Source organism: Cardiocondyla obscurior, linkage group LG03 (assembly GCF_019399895.1).
Source record: "Cardiocondyla obscurior isolate alpha-2009 linkage group LG03, Cobs3.1, whole genome shotgun sequence".
Classification (NCBI taxonomy): Eukaryota; Metazoa; Arthropoda; class Insecta; order Hymenoptera; family Formicidae; genus Cardiocondyla; species Cardiocondyla obscurior.
The window spans coordinates 7,101,299-7,119,909 of NC_091866.1; positions in this window are offsets into that span (position 1 = coordinate 7,101,299).

Sequence of the window (18,611 nt, forward strand, 5' to 3'; positions counted from 1 at the left end):
ACAGAGCCCACGTAACAACTTTTAGCGTTCTATCTTCACCAGGAGCAGAAATATTGACAAAAAACGAAAAAAAGATTTTTGAAAATCTGGCAAAATATCATCGTGCGGTGACGTCAGCAAATGCCCACGTGACCATTTTCAACGTTCTACCCTCACAAGAAGCAGAGATATTGACAAAAAACGAAAAAAAAATTTTTTTTAATTTGGCAACGTATCATTGTGCGGTGACGTCAGCAAATGTTCACGTGACTATTTTCAGCGTTCTACCCTCACCAGAAGCAGAGATATTGACAAAAAACAAAAAAAAAATTTTTTAATTTGCCAAAAATTATCGTGCGGTGACGTCAGCAGATGCCCACGTAACAATTTTCAGCGTTCTACCTCACCAGAAGCAGAGATATTGACAAAAACGAAAAAAAAATTTTGAAAATCTGGCAACGAATCATCGTGCGGTGACGTCAGCAGATGCCCACGTAACAATTTCAGCGTTCTACCCTCACCAGAAGCAGAGATATTGACAAAAAAAAAAAAAATTTTTGAAAATCTGGCAACGAATCATCGTGCGGTGACGTCAGCAAATGCCCACGTAACAATTTTCAGCGTTCTATCTCCACCAGAAGCAGAGATATTGACAAAAAACAAAAAAAAATTTTTGAAAATCTGGCAACGTATCATTGTGCGGTGACGTCAGCAGATGCCCACGTGACCATTTTCAGCGTTCTACTTCACAAGAAGCAGAGATATTGACAAAAAACAAAAAAATTTTTTTTAATCTGGCAAAATCATCGTGCGGTGACGTCAGCAGATGCCCACGTAACAATTTTCAGCGTTCTACCACCAGGAGCAAAGATATTGACAAAAACGAAAAAAAATTTTTGAAAATTTGGCAACGTATCATTGTGCGGTGACGTCAGCAGATGCCCACGTAACAATTTTCAGCGTTTACTACCACCAGAAGCAAAGATATTGACAAAAACAAAAAAATTTTTAATTTGGCAACGTATCATTGTGGTGACGTCAGCAGATGCCCACGTAACAATTTTCAGCGTTCTATCTTCACCAGAAGCAGAAATATTGACAAAAACGAAAAAAATTTTTGAAAATCTGGCAAAAATCATCGTGCGGTGACGTCAGCAGATGCCCACGTAACAATTTTCAGCGTTCTACCTTCACCAGAAGCAGAGATATTGACAAAAACGAAAAAAATTTTTTTAATCTGGCAACGAATCATCGTGCGGTGACGTCAGCAGATGCCCACGTAACAATTTTCAGCGTTCTACCACCACCAGGAGCAAAGATATTGACAAAAACAAAAAAATTTTTAAAATTTGGCAACGTATCATTGTGTGACGTCAGCAGATGCCCACGTAACAATTTTCAGCGTTCTCTTCACCAGAAGCAAGATATTGACAAAAACGAAAAAAATTTTTGAAAATCTGGCAAAAATCATCGTGCGGTGACGTCAGCAGATGCCCACGTAACAATTTTCAGCGTTCTACCCTCACCAGAAGCAGAGATATTGACAAAAAACGAAAAAAAAATTTTTGAAAATCTGGCTACGAATCATCGTGCGGTGACGTCAGCAAATGCCCACGTAACAATTTTCAGCGTTCTATCTCCACCAGATCCAGAGATATTGACAGAAAACAAAAAAAAAATTTTTTAAAATTTGGCAACGAATCATTGTGCGGTGACGTCAGCAGATGCCCACGTAACAATTTTCAGCGTTCCACTTCCACCAGAAGCAGAGATATTGACAAAAAACGAAAAAAAGATTTTTGAAAATCTGGCAAAAAATCATCGTGCGGTGACGTCAACAGAGCCCACGTAACAATTTTCAGCGTTCTACCTCCACCAGAAGCAGAGATATTGACAAAAACGAAAAATTTTGAAAATCTGGCAACGAATCATCGTGCGGTGACGTCAGCAGATGCCCACGTAACAATTTTCAGCGTTCTATCTTCACCAGAAGCAGAAATATTGACAAACGAAAAAAAGATTTTTGAAAATCTGGCAAAATCATCGTGCGGTGACGTCAGCAAATGCCCACGTGACCATTTTCAGCGTTCTACCTTCACCAGAAGCAGAGATATTGACAAAAAACGAAAAAAATTTTTTTAATCTGGCAAAAATCATCGTGCGGTGACGTCAGCAGATGCCCACGTAACAATTTTCAGCGTTCCCACCAGAAGCAGAGATATTGACAAAAACGAAAAAAATTTTTGAAAATCTGGCAAAAATCATCGTGCGGTGACGTCAGCAGATGCCCACGTAACAATTTTCAGCGTTCTACCTTCACCAGAAGCAGAGATATTGACAAAAACGAAAAAAATTTTTGAAAATCTGGCAAAATATCATCGTGCGGTGACGTCAGCAAATGCCCACGTAACAATTTTCAGCGTTCTACCCTCACCAGAAGCAGAGATATTGACAAAAACGAAAAAAATTTTAATCTGGCAACGTATCATTGTGCGGTGACGTCAGCAAATGTTCACGTGACTATTTTCAGCGTTCTACCCTCACCAGAAGCAGAGATATTGACAAAAAACAAAAAAAATTTTTAATTTGGCAAAAATCATCGTGCGGTGACGTCAGCAGATGCCCATGTAACAATTTTCAGCGTTCTACCCTCACCAGAAGCAGAGATATTGACAAAAAACGAAAAAAAAATTTTTGAAAATCTGGCAACGTATCATTGTGCGGTGACGTCAGCAAATGCCCACGTGACATTTTCAGCGTTCTACTTACCAGAAGCAGAGATATTGACGAAAAAAAAATTTTTGAAAATTTGGCAACGTATCATCGTGCGGTGACGTCAGCAGATGCCCACGTAACAATTTTCAGCGTTTATTACCACCAGAGCAAAGATATTGACAAAAAACAAAAAAAAATTTTTTTAATTTGGCAACGTATCATTGTGCGGTGACGTCAAATGCCCACGTAACAATTTTCAGCGTTCTACCTCACCAGAAGCAGAGATATTGACAAAAAAAAAAAAAAATTTTTTAATTTGGCAAAAATCATCGTGCGGTGACGTCAGCAGATGCCCACGTAACAATTTTCAGCGTTCTACCTCCACCAGAAGCAGAGATATTGACAAAAACGAAAAAAAATTTTGAAAATCTGGCAACGTATCATTGTGCGGTGACGTCAGCAAATTCCCACGTGACCATTTTCAGCGTTCTACCTTCACCAGAAGCAGAGATATTGACAAAAAAAAAAAATTTTTGAAAATTTGGCAACGTATCATCGTGCGGTGACGTCAGCAGATGCCCCTAACAATTTTCAGCGTTTATTACCACCAGAAGCAAAGATATTGACAAAAAACAAAAAAAATTTTTTTAATTTGGCAACGTATCATTGTGCGGTGACGTCAGCAAATGCCCACGTAACATTTTCAGCGTTCTACCCTCACCAGAAGCAGAGATATTGACAAAAACAAAAAAATTTTTTAAATCTGGCAAAAATCATCGTGCGGTGACGTCAGCAGATGCCCACGTAACAATTTTCAGCGTTCTACCTACACCAGAAGCAGAGATATTGACAAAAACGAAAAAAAAATTTGAAAATCTGGCAACGAATCATCGTGCGGTGACGTCAGCAAATGCCCACGTAACAATTTCAGCGTTCTACCTCACCAGAAGCAGAGATATTGACAAAAAACAAAAAAATTTTTTAAATCTGGCAACGAATCATCGTGCGGTGACGTCAGCAGATGCCCACGTAACAATTTTCAGCGTTCTATCTCACCAGCAGAGATATTGACAAAAACAAAAAAAATTTTTGAAAATCTGGCAACGTATCATTGTGCGGTGACGTCAGCAAATGCCCACGTGACCATTTTCAGCGTTCTACCTTCACCAGAAGCAGAGATATTGACAAAAAACAAAAAAAATTTTTTTAATCTGGCAAAAAATCATCGTGCGGTGACGTCAGCAGATGCCCACGTAACAATTTTCAGCGTTTCTCTACCACCAGAAGCAAAGATATTGACAAAAAACGAAAAAAAAATTTTTGAAAATTTAGCAACGAATCATTGTGCGGTGACGTCAGCAGATGCCCACGTAACAATTTTCAGCGTTTACTACCACCAGAAGCAAAGATATTGACAAAAAACAAAAAAAAATTTTTTTAATTGGCAACGTATCATTGTGGTGACGTCAGCAGATGCCCACGTAACAATTTTCAGCGTTCTATCTTCACCAGAAGCAGAAATATTGACAAAAAACGAAAAAAAATTTTTGAAAATCTGGCAAAATCATCGTGCGGTGACGTCAGCAGATGCCCACGTAACAATTTTCAGCGTTCTACCACCAGAAGCAGAGATATTGACAAAAAACGAAAAAAAATTTTTTAATCTGGCAACGAATCATCGTGCGGTGACGTCAGCAGATGCCCACGTAACAATTTTCAGCGTTTACCACCACCAGGAGCAAAGATATTGACAAAAACAAAAAAAATTTTTTAATTTGGCAACGTATCATTGTGCGGTGACGTCAGCAGATGCCCACGTAACAATTTTCAGCGTTCTATCTTCACCAGAAGCAGAGATATTGACAAAAACGAAAAAGATTTTTGAAAATCTGGCAAACGAATCATCGTGCGGTGACGTCAGCAGATGCCCACGTAACAATTTTCAGCGTTCTACCTCACCAGAAGCAGAGATATTGACAAAAACGAAAAAATTTTTGAAAATCTGGCAACGAATCATCGTGCGGTGACGTCAGCAAATGCCCACGTAACAATTTTTCAGCGTCCACCAGAAGCAGAGATATTGACAAAAAACAAAAAAATTTGAAAATTTGGCAACGAATCATTGTGCGGTGACGTCAGCAGATGCCCACGTAACAATTTTCAGCGTTCTACTTCCACCAGAAGCAGAGATATTGACAAAAACGAAAAAAATTTTTGAAAATCTGGCAACGAATCATCGTGCGGTGACGTCAGCAGATGCCCACGTAACAATTTTCAGCGTTCTACCTCCACCAGAAGCAGAGATATTGACAAAAAACGAAATTTTTGAAAATCTGGCAACGAATCATCGTGCGGTGACGTCAGCAGATGCCCACGTAACAATTTTCAGCGTTCTATCTTCACCAGAAGCAGAAATATTGACAAAAACGAAAAAAATTTTTGAAAATCTGGCAATCATCGTGCGGTGACGTCAGCAATGCCCACGTGACCATTTTCAGCGTTCTACCCACCAGAAGCAGAGATATTGACAAAAACGAAAAAAAAATTTTTTAATCTGGCAAAATCATCGTGCGGTGACGTCAGCAGATGCCCACGTAACAATTTTCAGCGTTCTATCTCCACCAGAAGCAGAGATATTGACAAAAAACGAAAAAAAGATTTTTGAAAATCTGGCAAAAAATCATCGTGCGGTGACGTCAGCAGATGCCCACGTAACAATTTTCAGCAATCTACCCTCACCAGAAGCAGAGATATTGACAAAAAACGAAAAAAAAATTTTTGAAAATCTGGCTACGAATCATCGTGCGGTGACGTCAGCAAATGCCCACGTAACAATTTTCAGCGTTCTATCTCCACCAGATCCAGAGATATTGACAGAAAACAAAAAAAAAAATTTTTGAAAATCTGGCAACGTATCATTGTGCGGTGACGTCAGCAGATGCCCACGTGACTATTTTCAGCGTTCTACTTTCACCAGAAGCAAAGATATTGACAAAAACGAAAAAAATTTTGAAAATTTGGCAACGAATCTTCGTGCGGTGACGTCAGCAGATGCCCACGTAACAATTTTCAGCGTTCTATCTTCACCAGAAGCAGAGATATTGACAAAAAACGAAAAAAAATTTTTGAAAATCTGGCAACGAATCATGTGCGGTGACGTCAGCAAATGCCCACGTGACAATTTTCAGCGTTCTATCTTCACCAGAAGCAGAGATATTGACAAAAACAAAAAAATATTTTGAAAATCTGGCAAAGAATCATCGTGCGGTGACGTCAGCAGATGCCCACGTAACAATTTTCAGCGTTCTATCTTTACCAGAAGCAAAGATATTGACAAAAAACAAAAAAAAATTTTTGAAAATCTGGCAACGAATCATCGTGCGGTGACGTCAGCAGATGCCCACGTAACAATTTTCAGCGTTCTACTTCCACCAGAAGCAGAGATATTGACAAAAAACGAAAAAAAAATTTTTGAAAATCTGGCAAAGAATCATCGTGCGGTGACGTCAACAGAGCCCACGTAACAATTTTCAGCGTTCTACCTCCACCAGAAGCAGAGATATTAACAAAAAACGAAAAAAAAATTTATGAAAATCTGGCAACGAATCATCGTGCGGTGACGTCAGCAGATGCCCACGTAACAACTTTTAGCGTTCTATCTTCACCAGGAGCAGAAATATTGACAAAAAACGAAAAAATTTTTGAAAATCTGGCAAAATCATCGTGCGGTGACGTCAGCAAATGCCCACGTGACCATTTTCAGCGTTCTACCCTCACAAGAAGCAGAGATATTGACAAAAAACGAAAAAAAATTTTTTTTAATCTGGCAAAAAATCATCGTACGGTGACGTCAGCAGATGCCCACGTAACAATTTTCAGCGTTCTATCTCCACCAGATTCAGAGATATTGACAAAAAACGAAAAAAAAATTTTTGAAAATCTGGCAAAAAATCATCGTGCGGTGACGTCAGCAGATGCCCACGTAACAATTTTCAGCGTTCTACCTCCACCAGAAGCAGAGATATTGACAAAAAACGAAAAAAAAATTTTTGAAAATCTGGCAACGAATCATCGTGCGGTGACGTCAGCAAATGCCCACGTAACAATTTTCAGCGTTCTATCTCCACCAGAAGCAGAGATATTGACAAAAACGAAAAAAATTTTGAAAATTTGGCAACGAATCATTGTGCGGTGACGTCAGCAGATGCCCACGTAACAATTTTCAGCGTTCTACTTCCACCAGAAGCAGAGATATTGACAAAAAACGAAAAAAAAATTTTTGAAAATCTGGCTACGAATCATCGTGCGGTGACGTCAGCAGATGCCCACGTAACAATTTTCAGCGTTATATCTCAACCAGAAGCAGAGATATTGACAAAAACAAAAAATTTTTGAAAATCTGGCAACGAATCATCGTGCGGTGACGTCAACAAAGCCCACGTAACAACTTTTAGCGTTCTATCTTCACCAGGAGCAGAAATATTGACAAAAAACGAAAAAAAGATTTTTGAAAATCTGGCAAAATCATCGTGCGGTGACGTCAGCAAATGCCCACGTGACCATTTTCAGCGTTCTACCTCACAAGCAGAGATATTGACAAAAAACGAAAAAAATTTTTTTAATCTGGCAAAAATCATTGTGCGGTGACGTCAGCAGATGCCCACGTAACAATTTTCAGCGTTTTTCTACCACCAGGAGCAAAGATATTGACAAAAAACGAAAAAAAATTTTTGAAAATTTAGCAACGTATCATTGTGCGGTGACGTCAGCAGATGCCCACGTAACAATTTTCAGCGTTCTATTTTCACCAGAAGCAGAGATATTGACAAAAACGAAAAAGTTTTGAAAATCTGGCAACGTATCATTGTGCGGTGACGTCAGCAAATGTTCACGTGACTATTTTCAGCGTTCTACCCTCACCAGAAGCAGAGATATTGACAAAAAACAAAAAAAAAATTTTTTAATTTGCCAAAAATTATCGTGCGGTGACGTCAGCAGATGCCCACGTAACAATTTTCAGCGTTTACCACCACCAGAAGCAAAGATATTGACAAAAACAAAAAAATTTTTTAATTTGGCAACGTATCATTGTGCGTTGACGTCAGCAAATGCCCACGTAACAATTTTCAGCAATTTACCCTCACCAGAAGCAGAGATATTGACAAAAAACGAAAAAAAAATTTTTGAAAATTTGGCAACGAGTCATTGTGCGGTGACGTCAGCAGATGCCCACGTAACAATTTTCAGCGTTCTATTTCCACCAGAAGCAGAGATATTGACAAAAAACGAAAAAAAAATTTTTGAAAATCTGGCTACGAATCATCGTGCGGTGACGTCAGCAAATGCCCACGTAACAATTTCTAGCGTTCTACCCTCACCAGAAGCAGAGATATTGACAAAAAACAAAAAAAAAATTTTTGAAAATCTGGCAACGAATCATCGTGCGGTGACGTCAGCAAATGCCCACGTAACAATTTTCAGCGTTCTATCTCCACCAGAAGCAGAGATATTGACAAAAAACAAAAAAAAATTTTTGAAATTCTGGCAACGTATCATTGTGCGGTGACGTCAGCAAATGCCCACGTGACCATTTTCAGCGTTCTACTTTCACCAGAAGCAGAGATATTGACAAAAACAAAAAAAAATTTTTTTAATCTGGCAAAATCATCGTGCGGTGACGTCAGCAAATGCCCACGTAACAATTTTCAGCGTTCTATCTCCACCAGGATTAAAGATAATGACAAAAAACGAAAATAAAATTTTTGAAAATTTAGCAATGTATCATTGTGCGGTGACGTCAGCAAATGCCCACGTAACAATTTTCAGCGTTCCATTTTCACCAAAAGCAGAGATATTGACAAAAAACGAAAAAAAAATTTTTGAAAATCTGGCTACGAATCATCGTGCGGTGACGTCAGCAAATGCCCACGTGACCATTTTCAGCGTTCTACCCTCACCAGCAAAAGATATTGACACAAAAAAAAAAAAAATTTTTTTAATTTGGCAAAAAATCATCGTGCGGTGACGTCAGCAGATGCCCACGTAACAATTTTCAGCGTTTATTCCACCAGAAGCAAAGATATTGACAAAAAAAAAAAAAAAAATTTTTTTAATTTGGCAACGTATCATTGTGCGGTGACGTCAGCAGATGCCCACGTAACATTTTCAGCGTTCTATTCCACCAGAAGCAGAGATATTGACAAAAACGAAAAAAAATTTTTGAAAATCTGGCAAAAAATCATCGTGCGGTGACGTCAGCAGATGCCCACGTAACAATTTTCAGCTTTTCAGCGTTCTACCCTCACTAGAAGCAGACAAAAAACGAAAAATTTTTAAAATCTGGCAAAAATCATCGTGCGGTGACGTCAGCAGATGCCCACGTAACAATTTTCAACGTTCTACCTTCACCAGAAGCAGAGATATTGACAGAAAACAAAAAAAAAATTTTTGAAAATGTGGCAACGAATCATCGTGCGGTGACGTCAGCAAATGCCCACGTAACAATTTTCAGCGTTCTATCTCCACCAGAAGCAGAGATATTGACAAAAACGAAAAAAATTTTTGAAAATTTGGCAACGTATCATTGTGCGTTGACGTCAGCAGATGCCCACGTAACAATTTTCAGCGTTTTATCTTCACCAGAAGCAGAAATATTGACAAAAACAAAAAAATTTTTGAAAATCTGGCAACGAATCATCGTGCGGTGACGTCAGCAGATGCCCACGTAACAATTTTCAGCGTTCTACCTCCACCAGAAGCAGAGATATTGACAAAAACAAAAAAATTTTGAAAATCTGGCAACGAATCATCGTGCGGTGACGTCAGCAGATGCCCACGTAACAATTTTCAGCGTTCTATCTTCACCAGAAGCAGAAATATTGACAAAAAACGAAAAAAATTTTTGAAAATCTGGCAAAAATATCATCGTGCGGTGACGTCAGCAGATGCCCACGACCATTTTCAGCGTTCTACTTCTCACCAGAAGCAGAGATATTGACAAAAACGAAAAAAATTTTTTAAATTTGGCAACGTATCATTGTGCGGTGACGTCAGCAAATGCCCACGTGACAATTTTCAGCGTTCTACCCTCACCAGAAGCAGAGATATTGACAAAAACGAAAAAAAATTTTTTGAAAATCTGGCAACGAATCATTGTGGTGACGTCAGCAGATGCCCACGTAACAATTTTCAGCGTTCTACCTCCACCAGAAGCAGAGATATTAACAAAACGAAAAAAAATTTTGAAAATCTGGCAACGAATCATCGTGCGGTGACGTCAGCAGATGCCCACGTAACAATTTTCAGCGTTCTATCTTCACCAGAAGCAGAAATATTGACAAACGAAAAAAAAATTTTTGAAAATCTGGCAAAATATCATCGTGCGGTGACGTCAGCAGATGCCCACGTGACCAATTTTCAGCGTTCTACCTCAAGAAGCAGATATTGACAAAAACGAAAAAAATTTTTTTAATTTGGCAACGTATCATTGTGCGGTGACGTCAGCAAATGCCCACGTGACTATTTTCAGCGTTCTCTACCTCACCAGAAGCAGAGATATTGACAAAAACAAAAAAATTTTAATTTGGCAAAAATTATCGTGCGGTGACGTCAGCAGATGCCCACGTAACATTTTCAGCGTTCTACCCTCACCAGAAGCAGAGATATTGACAAAAACGAAAAAAAATTTTGAAAATCTGGCAACGTATCATTGTGCGGTGACGTCAGCAAATGCCCACGTGATCATTTTCAGCGTTCTACTTCACCAAAAGCAGAAATATTGACAAAAACAAAAAAATTTTTGAAAATTTGCAACGTATCATCGTGCGGTGACGTCAGCAAATGCCCACGTGACCATTTTCAGCGTTCTATCTCTCACCAAAAGCAAAATATTGACAAAAAACAAAAAATTTTTTTAATCTGCCAAAATCATCGTGTGGTGACGTCAGCAGATGCCCGTCGTAACAATTTTCAGCGTTCTTTACCACCACCAGAATCAGAGATATTCAAAAACAAAAAAAATTTTTGAAAATTTGGCAACGTATCATTGTGCGGTGACGTCAGCAGATGCCCACGTATCAATTTTCAGCGTTCTATCTCCACCAGAAGCAGAGATATTGACAAAAAACGAAAAAAAAATTTTTGAAAATTTGGCAAAAAATCATCGTGCGGTGACGTCAGCAAATGCCCACGTAACAATTTTCAGCGTTCTACCTCCACCAGAAGCAGAGATTATAACAAAAACGAAAAAAAAATTTATGAAAATCTGGCAACGAATCATCGTGCGGTGACGTCAGCAAATGCCCACGTGACCATTTTCAACGTTCTACCCTCACAAGAAGCAGAGATATTGACAAAAACGAAAAAAATTTTTTAATCTGGCAAAAATCATCGTGCGGTGACGTCAGCAGATGCCCACGTAACAATTTTCAGCGTTTTTCTACCACCAGGAGCAAAGATATTGACAAAAACGAAAAAAAATTTTTGAAAATTTAGCAACGTATCATTGTGCGGTGACGTCAGCAGATGCCCACGTAACAATTTTCAGCGTTCTATCTCCACCAGAAGCAGAGATATTGACAAAAAACGAAAAAAAAATTTTTTTTAATTTTGCAACGTATCATTGTGCGGTGACGTCAGCAAATGTTCACGTGACTATTTTCAGCGTTCTACCCTCACCAGAAGCAGAGATATTGACAAAAAACAAAAAATTTTTAATTTGGCAAAATTATCGTGCGGTGACGTCAGCAGATGCCCACGTAACAATTTTTCAGCGTTCTACCCTCACCAGAAGCAGAGATATTGACAAAAACGAAAAAAAAATTTTTGAAAATCTGGCAACGTATTGTGCGGTGACGTCAGCAAATGCCCACGTGACCATTTTTAGCGTTCTACCTTTACCAGAACAGAGATATTGACAAAAAAAAAAAAAAATTTTTGAAAATTTGGCAACGTATCATCGTGCGGTGACGTCAGCAATGCCCACGTGAACATTTTCAGCGTTCTACTTCACCAAAGGCAGAGATATTGACAAAAAACAAAAAAAATTTTTGAAAATTTGGCAACGTATCATTGTGCGGTGACGTCAGCAGATGCCCACGTGACCATTTTCAGCGTTCTACCTTCACCAGAAGCAGAGATATTGACAAAAACAAAAAAATTTTTTAATTTGCCAAAAATTATCGTGCGGTGACGTCAGCAAATGCCCACGTAACAATTTTCAGCGTTCTACCCTCACCAGAAGCAGAGATGTTAAAAAAAAACGAAAATAAAATTTTTGAAAATCTGGCAACGTATTATTGTGCGGTGTCGTCAGCAAATGCCCACGTGACCATTTTCAGCGTTCTACCCTCACAAGAAGCAGAGATATTGACAAAAAACAAAAAAAAAATTTTTTTTAATCTGGCAAAAAATCATCGTGCGGTGACGTCAGCAGATGCCCTCGTAACAATTTTCAGCGTTTTACTACCACCAGTATTAAGATATTGACAAAAACGAAAAAAATTTTGAAAATTTAGCAACGTATCATTGTGCGGTGACGTCAGCAAATGCCTACGTAACAATTTTCAACGTTCTATCTCCACCAGAAGCAGAGATATTGACAAAAAACAAAAAAAAAATTTTTGAAAATTTGGCAACGTATCATTGTGCGGTGACGTCAGCAAATGTTCACGTGACCATTTTTAGCATTCTACTTCCACCAAAGGCGAAAATATTAACAAAAAACAAAAAAAAATATTTGAAAATCTGGCAACTTAGCATCGTGCGGTGACGTCAGCAAATGTTCACGTGATCATTTTCAACATTCTACTTCTACCAGAGGTTGAAATATTGACAAAAAACAAAAAAAAAATTTTTGGAAATCTGGCAACGTAGCATCGTGCGGTGACGTCAGCAATGCCCACGACCATTTTCAGCTTCTATTTTTACCAGAAGTTGAGATATAAAGAAAAAAACAAAAAATAAAATTTTGAAAATTTGGCAACGTAGCATCGTGCGGTGACGTTAGCAAATGCCCACGTGACTATTTTCAGCGTTCTACTTCTACCAGGAACTGAAATTGACAAAACAAAAAATTTTAATTCTGACGTAGCATTGTGCGGTGACGTCAGCAGATGCCCACGTAACAATTTTCAGCGATCTACTTCTACCAGAAGCTAAAATTGACAAAAAAAAAATTTTTTAAATTTGGCAACGTAGAATTGTGCGGTGACGTCAACAAATGCCCACGTGACTATTTTCAGCGTTTTACTTTTACCAGAAACTGAAGTATTGACAAAAAACAATATAAAAATTTTTTTAATTTGGCAACGTAGCATTGTGCGGTGACGTCAGCAAATGCCCACGTGACCATTCTTAGCATTCTACCTTTACCATGAACTGAGACATTACGAAAAAAACTTTTGAAAATTTGGCAACGTAGCATCGTGCGGTGACGTCAGCAAATGCCCACGTGACCATTTTTCAGCGTTTTATCTCACCAAAAGCAAATATTGACAAAAAACAAAAAAAAAAATTTTTTTAATCTGCCAAAAAATCATCGTGCGGTGACGTCAGCAGATGCCCTCGTAACAATTTTCAGCGTTTTACCACCACCAGAATCAGAGATATTGACAAAAAACAAAAAAAAAATTTTTGAAAATTTGGCAACGTATCATTGTGCGGTGACGTCAGCAGATGCCCACGTATCAATTTTCAGCGTTCTATCTCTACCAGAAGCAGAGATATTGACAAAAAACAAAAAAAAAATTTTTGGAAATCTGGCGACGTTGCATCGTGCGGTGATGTCAACAAATGTTCACGTGACCATTTTCAGCTTTTTATTTTTACCAGAAGCTGAGATATAAACAAAAAAACAAAAATAAAATCTTTGAAAATTTGGCAACGTAGCATCGTGCGGAAACGTTAGCAAATGCTCACGTGACTATTTTCAGCGTTTTACTTCTACCAGGAACTGAAATATTGACAAAAAACAAAAAAAAAATTTTTTTAATCTGGCGACGTAGCATTGTGCGGTGACGTCAGCAGATGCCCACGTAACAACTTTTAGCGATCTACTTCTACCAGAAGCTAAAATATTGACAAAAAAAAAAAAAAAAATTTTTTTAATTTTGGCAACGTAGAATTGTGCGGTGACGTCAACAAATGCCCACGTGACTATTTTCAGCGTTTTACTTTTACCAGGAACTGAAGTATTGACAAAAAACAATATAAAAATTTTACTACTAATTTGGCATGGCAGGAAAGGGGAAAAATGACGTCTAAAGAACATTCGAAAGCATAAATAAGCGTCAAACAGCTATAAGTTAAGAAAAAATATGTAATTTTATGAAATTTTTTTCAACGAAGTACGAACATATTTTATTACTTTCGCCATAAAATAGTAACATAATGTACTACGTATGACTTAAGGAAGGTGTCACGTGCTGACAAATTTAATAATTTAAATTACTATGAACTATGGAATAAACTCTAGATAATGAAATTTAAAACTAATTCTATTTAAGAACTCAATTAGTGACGACACCGCATTAAGGACCGGGCGAGAGTTACCAGCGGGACCGAGGCGAATAAAATATAATTTTATCGATCGAACATCTACAGGTACGAGCTGTTACTAATTAGCTATATTTAGCGTTATCGAGAAGTAAATACCGCTTCATAACTTGATTTTGAAGAGAGTGGTGAACCAAGTCTTTAGCGAGGGACAAGGGGATCCACATCCCTATAAAGAACCGTGCAGAAAGCGCGAACAGGTGGTATTATTGAAGCTAGTCAGTTAGTAATCAATTGTGAAAACAACCACGAAACATTGGCGGAATAAGGTGATGGTCAAGAAAGAAATTGTTTGATTCCGATTGAGTTTGGGGAATAGTGAGGCGAGGATCAAGGGGAAGTTGAAGGAGCTAAAACTTAGAAGTGAAAGGCAAAGGATCTTTGGAAAGGTGTGAGAGATTTAAATTAATTGGACCCCAAGGTAAAATATTTTATTTAAATAAATTGTTATTTGATAATTTAACTTTAATATTTTATTTGATTAACTTATTTTGATGTCGGAATTTTAGAATTGAAAAGGGGATTGGGATTCACAAATATTATTTATTCTGGAGGTGTTTTCCTGTAGAACCTCGCGGACGAAGAGTGTCGCGTTGGGTTTGGTCGCTTCTTATGGAGCACACTTGCCCCTGCGAAGATTTCCGAAGATTTTCTGCTACCGTCGCTTGAATGAATAATTTTAGATTTTTAAAATTCTAATGGAAAACGCGCCGATAAACGAAAGTTCAAATAAAACGACTCCGATACCAGGTAAGAGAGCCCCCTTGAAACGAGAAACAAAATCCATTCTCCCTAATCAGAAATTAAAACAAATAACTGAATTAAATAAACAAGATATAAATTAATTTTGATTGATTTCAGATCAATTATCCGAATTTTAATATAATTCCTAAAACTGATCGCGTTTTGTGACTTACAGAAATCTTTATCTTTTCGGTCTATACGATTAAAAGCAAAGAAACCATCTGCAGTGTGTCCGGTCAGGTAAGTTCTTAATTGAAATTGACTCAAAAACGGACTAAATAATTACATTTATCGGGACGTGACAGTTATAAAATTTTGAGCAGCGGTGGGATAGCAAAGGATTGTGAGAAATGAAAACAAACTCAGGATAGTATAAAGAAAATTTTAAAATGGCAGTTCAACGTAGTCCAGTACAAGCAAATTTAGGAGCAAGCACTATGCAAATGAAGGGAAGTGAAAGGAAGGAACAAGTGAGGTAGATGAATTACAGGCATTAATTTAGGCAACAGAATAATGTAATACAAGGTACAACAAATCGAGTCGAGGTCAAACGAAAGCGAGTGAACGTTCTCAATCAGGGAATAACCGAAGAATTTTGAAACTATTTTCGTTTTCATTGAAAGATGTGTTAGAAGCAGTGCAGAAGTTTTGACGGAGAAAATATTTCATTTAATATTTCGTAGAAGGATGCGAAGAAGCACTTTCCATGGTCGCACCTTCTCAAGAAATAAATTTAGTTAGAGCGGTTCGAAATAAATTAAAAGGGACGCACATAGGTCAATTTTGGGGAAAGCATTTAATAATATGCGAGAATTTGTCGAGTTTTTAAGAACAAAATATAGGCCGAGAGAATCAGTTTATGAAGCTCAGGGACGGTTAGCATATTTATGTCAAAAGAAGGACGAAAAAGTTGTTGCATACGCTAATCGAGTGAGAGAGTTAGGGAAAAGAATTTTAGATGCTCAGAAAAGAGAGACAGGAGAAATAAGCGAAGAATTTAAGAAATCTGTTGACGAACATCTTAAAACAAGTTTTTTACGGGGAATAAATAAAGAGATAATAATAAATAAAGAGGGATCGTTTGATTTAGTTGAGGGTCGCGCAATTGAAGCCGAAAAAGAGTTAGAGACATCAAATATGATAAGATCACTTGTACTAGCAGAGAATACGCCTATGGAAAAAAAGGCATCGGCACGTCGTGTAGAAGCAAAAGTAGTGAGTTGTCAATACTGCCAGAAGAAAGGCCATACAGCTGATAAGTGTTGGCAAATAAACAGACCGCAAGTGAATAGGAACGGTAACCGGAACATGTTAAATACACAAAGAGATAATGTCGCAAATCAAAGTAATAATAATTTTAGGCGTGAGCGAACGACATTTATGAATCAAAATCCGATCAATCGTCAACAAAATTTTAATACTTGAGGAAATAATTTCCTGAGACCAAATTTTAATCGAAACTTAAATAATACAAATCAAAATTACAATCATAATGGTTTTAATCAGAATACAATAATTTGCATGTATTGTAAGAAACCAGGACATATTTTGAAAGAATGTCGAAAGAGAATTTACGATAATTCTCAGCAAAATTTTCAAAATCAGGGAAACGGGCAGATTCCCGCGAAGAATGGGGCGACTCCGGGAAATATCAAAACTCGCCCTACGCGAATGATTACGGGAGAACCAGAATCTCAGAGCGAACAGTAAATATAGCTCGAATGGACGATGTTCCATCAGTAAATTTGGAAAGCATTAATTTTACTAATAATTTAAGGTTACTTGTTGACAGCGGCGCTGGGCCGAATATAATTAAAAGAAATTTTGTAACAACGGATACTCCCATTGAACGGAACGAAATCTTAAAACTAAGCGGGATAACGACGCATATTGTAACATCCTTAGGGCTGGTACAAATAGATATCTTAGGATGTCGAGTCAACTTTCACTTGGTAGAAAACGATTTTCCGATTCCGCAGGATGAAATTCTGGGTTCGGATTTCTTTAAGCAATTTCAAGTAAAAGTAAATTATGAATTAAATCAGTTAGAATGAAACAACGTTCGCGTACCGTTTGCCGAGAGAGAAGAAACATTTGTAATTCCTCCCAGAAGTATTAAACAAATACATATAAAAATAGCAAATTCAGAATTAAAAGAAGGATATGTTCCGCGACTAAATGTAACGCAGGGAGTCTACTTAGGAGACGCTTTAGTTACAGTTAAGGATGCTAAAGCATATTTGCAAATAATAAATACAACTGAAGAAGAAGAAAGAGTATATATTCCGACAGTAAAGATTTATGACTTTGAAATAGAAGAAAAACAGGAAACAGAATTAGACATTGAAGAAAGCTATTTAGGTAGCAATAATCAAAACTCAAGATCATGTTTTACAATCAAAGAAACAGAAAGAAAAGATAAAATAATTAATTTGTTAAGATTAGAGCATTTGAATAAAGAAGAAAGACTACATGTTGAAGAATTAATTGAAAAGAATTCAGATTGCTTTCATTTGCCAGATGAACCACTTGGGCATACGAATATTTTAAAACATCGCGTTCCGACAGTAAATGAACTACCGATAAATACGCGACAATACAGATTTCCAGTAATACATAAAGAAGAAATAAATAAACAAGTAAAGGATTTATTAGATCAGAAAATAATAAAACAATCAGAGTCACCGTATAATACGCCTGTATGGATAGTTCCAAAGAAAGCAGATTCAAAAGGACAGAAACGCTGGCGCATGGTGTTAGATTTCCGTGCATTAAACGATAAGACGGTAGGCGATGCATATCCATTGCCAAATATAACAAAAATATTAGATCAATTAGGAGGAGCAAAATATTTCTCAATATTTGATTTAGCCTCGGGTTTTCATCAAATTAAAATGCATCCAGACGATAGTCATAAAACAGCATTTTTTACTCCACATGGTCATTATGAGTTCGACCGAATGCCATTTGGTTTAAAAATGCAACTTTTCAAAGATTAATGGATTTGGTTTTAACTGGGATGCAGGGGAATGAAATTTTCGTTTATTTAGATGATATAGTCTTATATTCAAGTTCATTAACGGAACATGCAATTAAATTCGAAAAATTAACTGCGCGAATAAGACAAGCAAACTTGAAATTTCAACCGGATAAATGTGAATTTTTAAGAAAAGAAGTAACGTATTTAGGGCACATAATTGGAAAAGATGGGGTAAAACCGGATCCTAAGAAAATTGAAGCAGTGCAAAATTTTCCAGTACCTAAAAGTCCGAAAAATGTTAAACAATTTTTAGGGCTAGCAGGGTATTATCGTAGATTCATTAAAGGATTTTCAAAAATCGCAAAACCATTAACGAATTTATTAAAGAAGGAAGAAGAATTTAAATGGGGAGAAAAGGAGCAAGAATGCTTTGAAATTTTAAAGGAAGCATTATGTAAAGAACCAATCTTACAATATCCAGATTTCACCAAACCATTTCTTTTAACAACCGATGCATCTGGGATAGCAATCGGAGGAATATTAAGTCAAGGAACAATTGGCAAAGATCAACCGATAAGTTATGCATCACGGGTATTAAATGATGCAGAGAAAAATTATTCAACGATAGAAAAAGAATTAT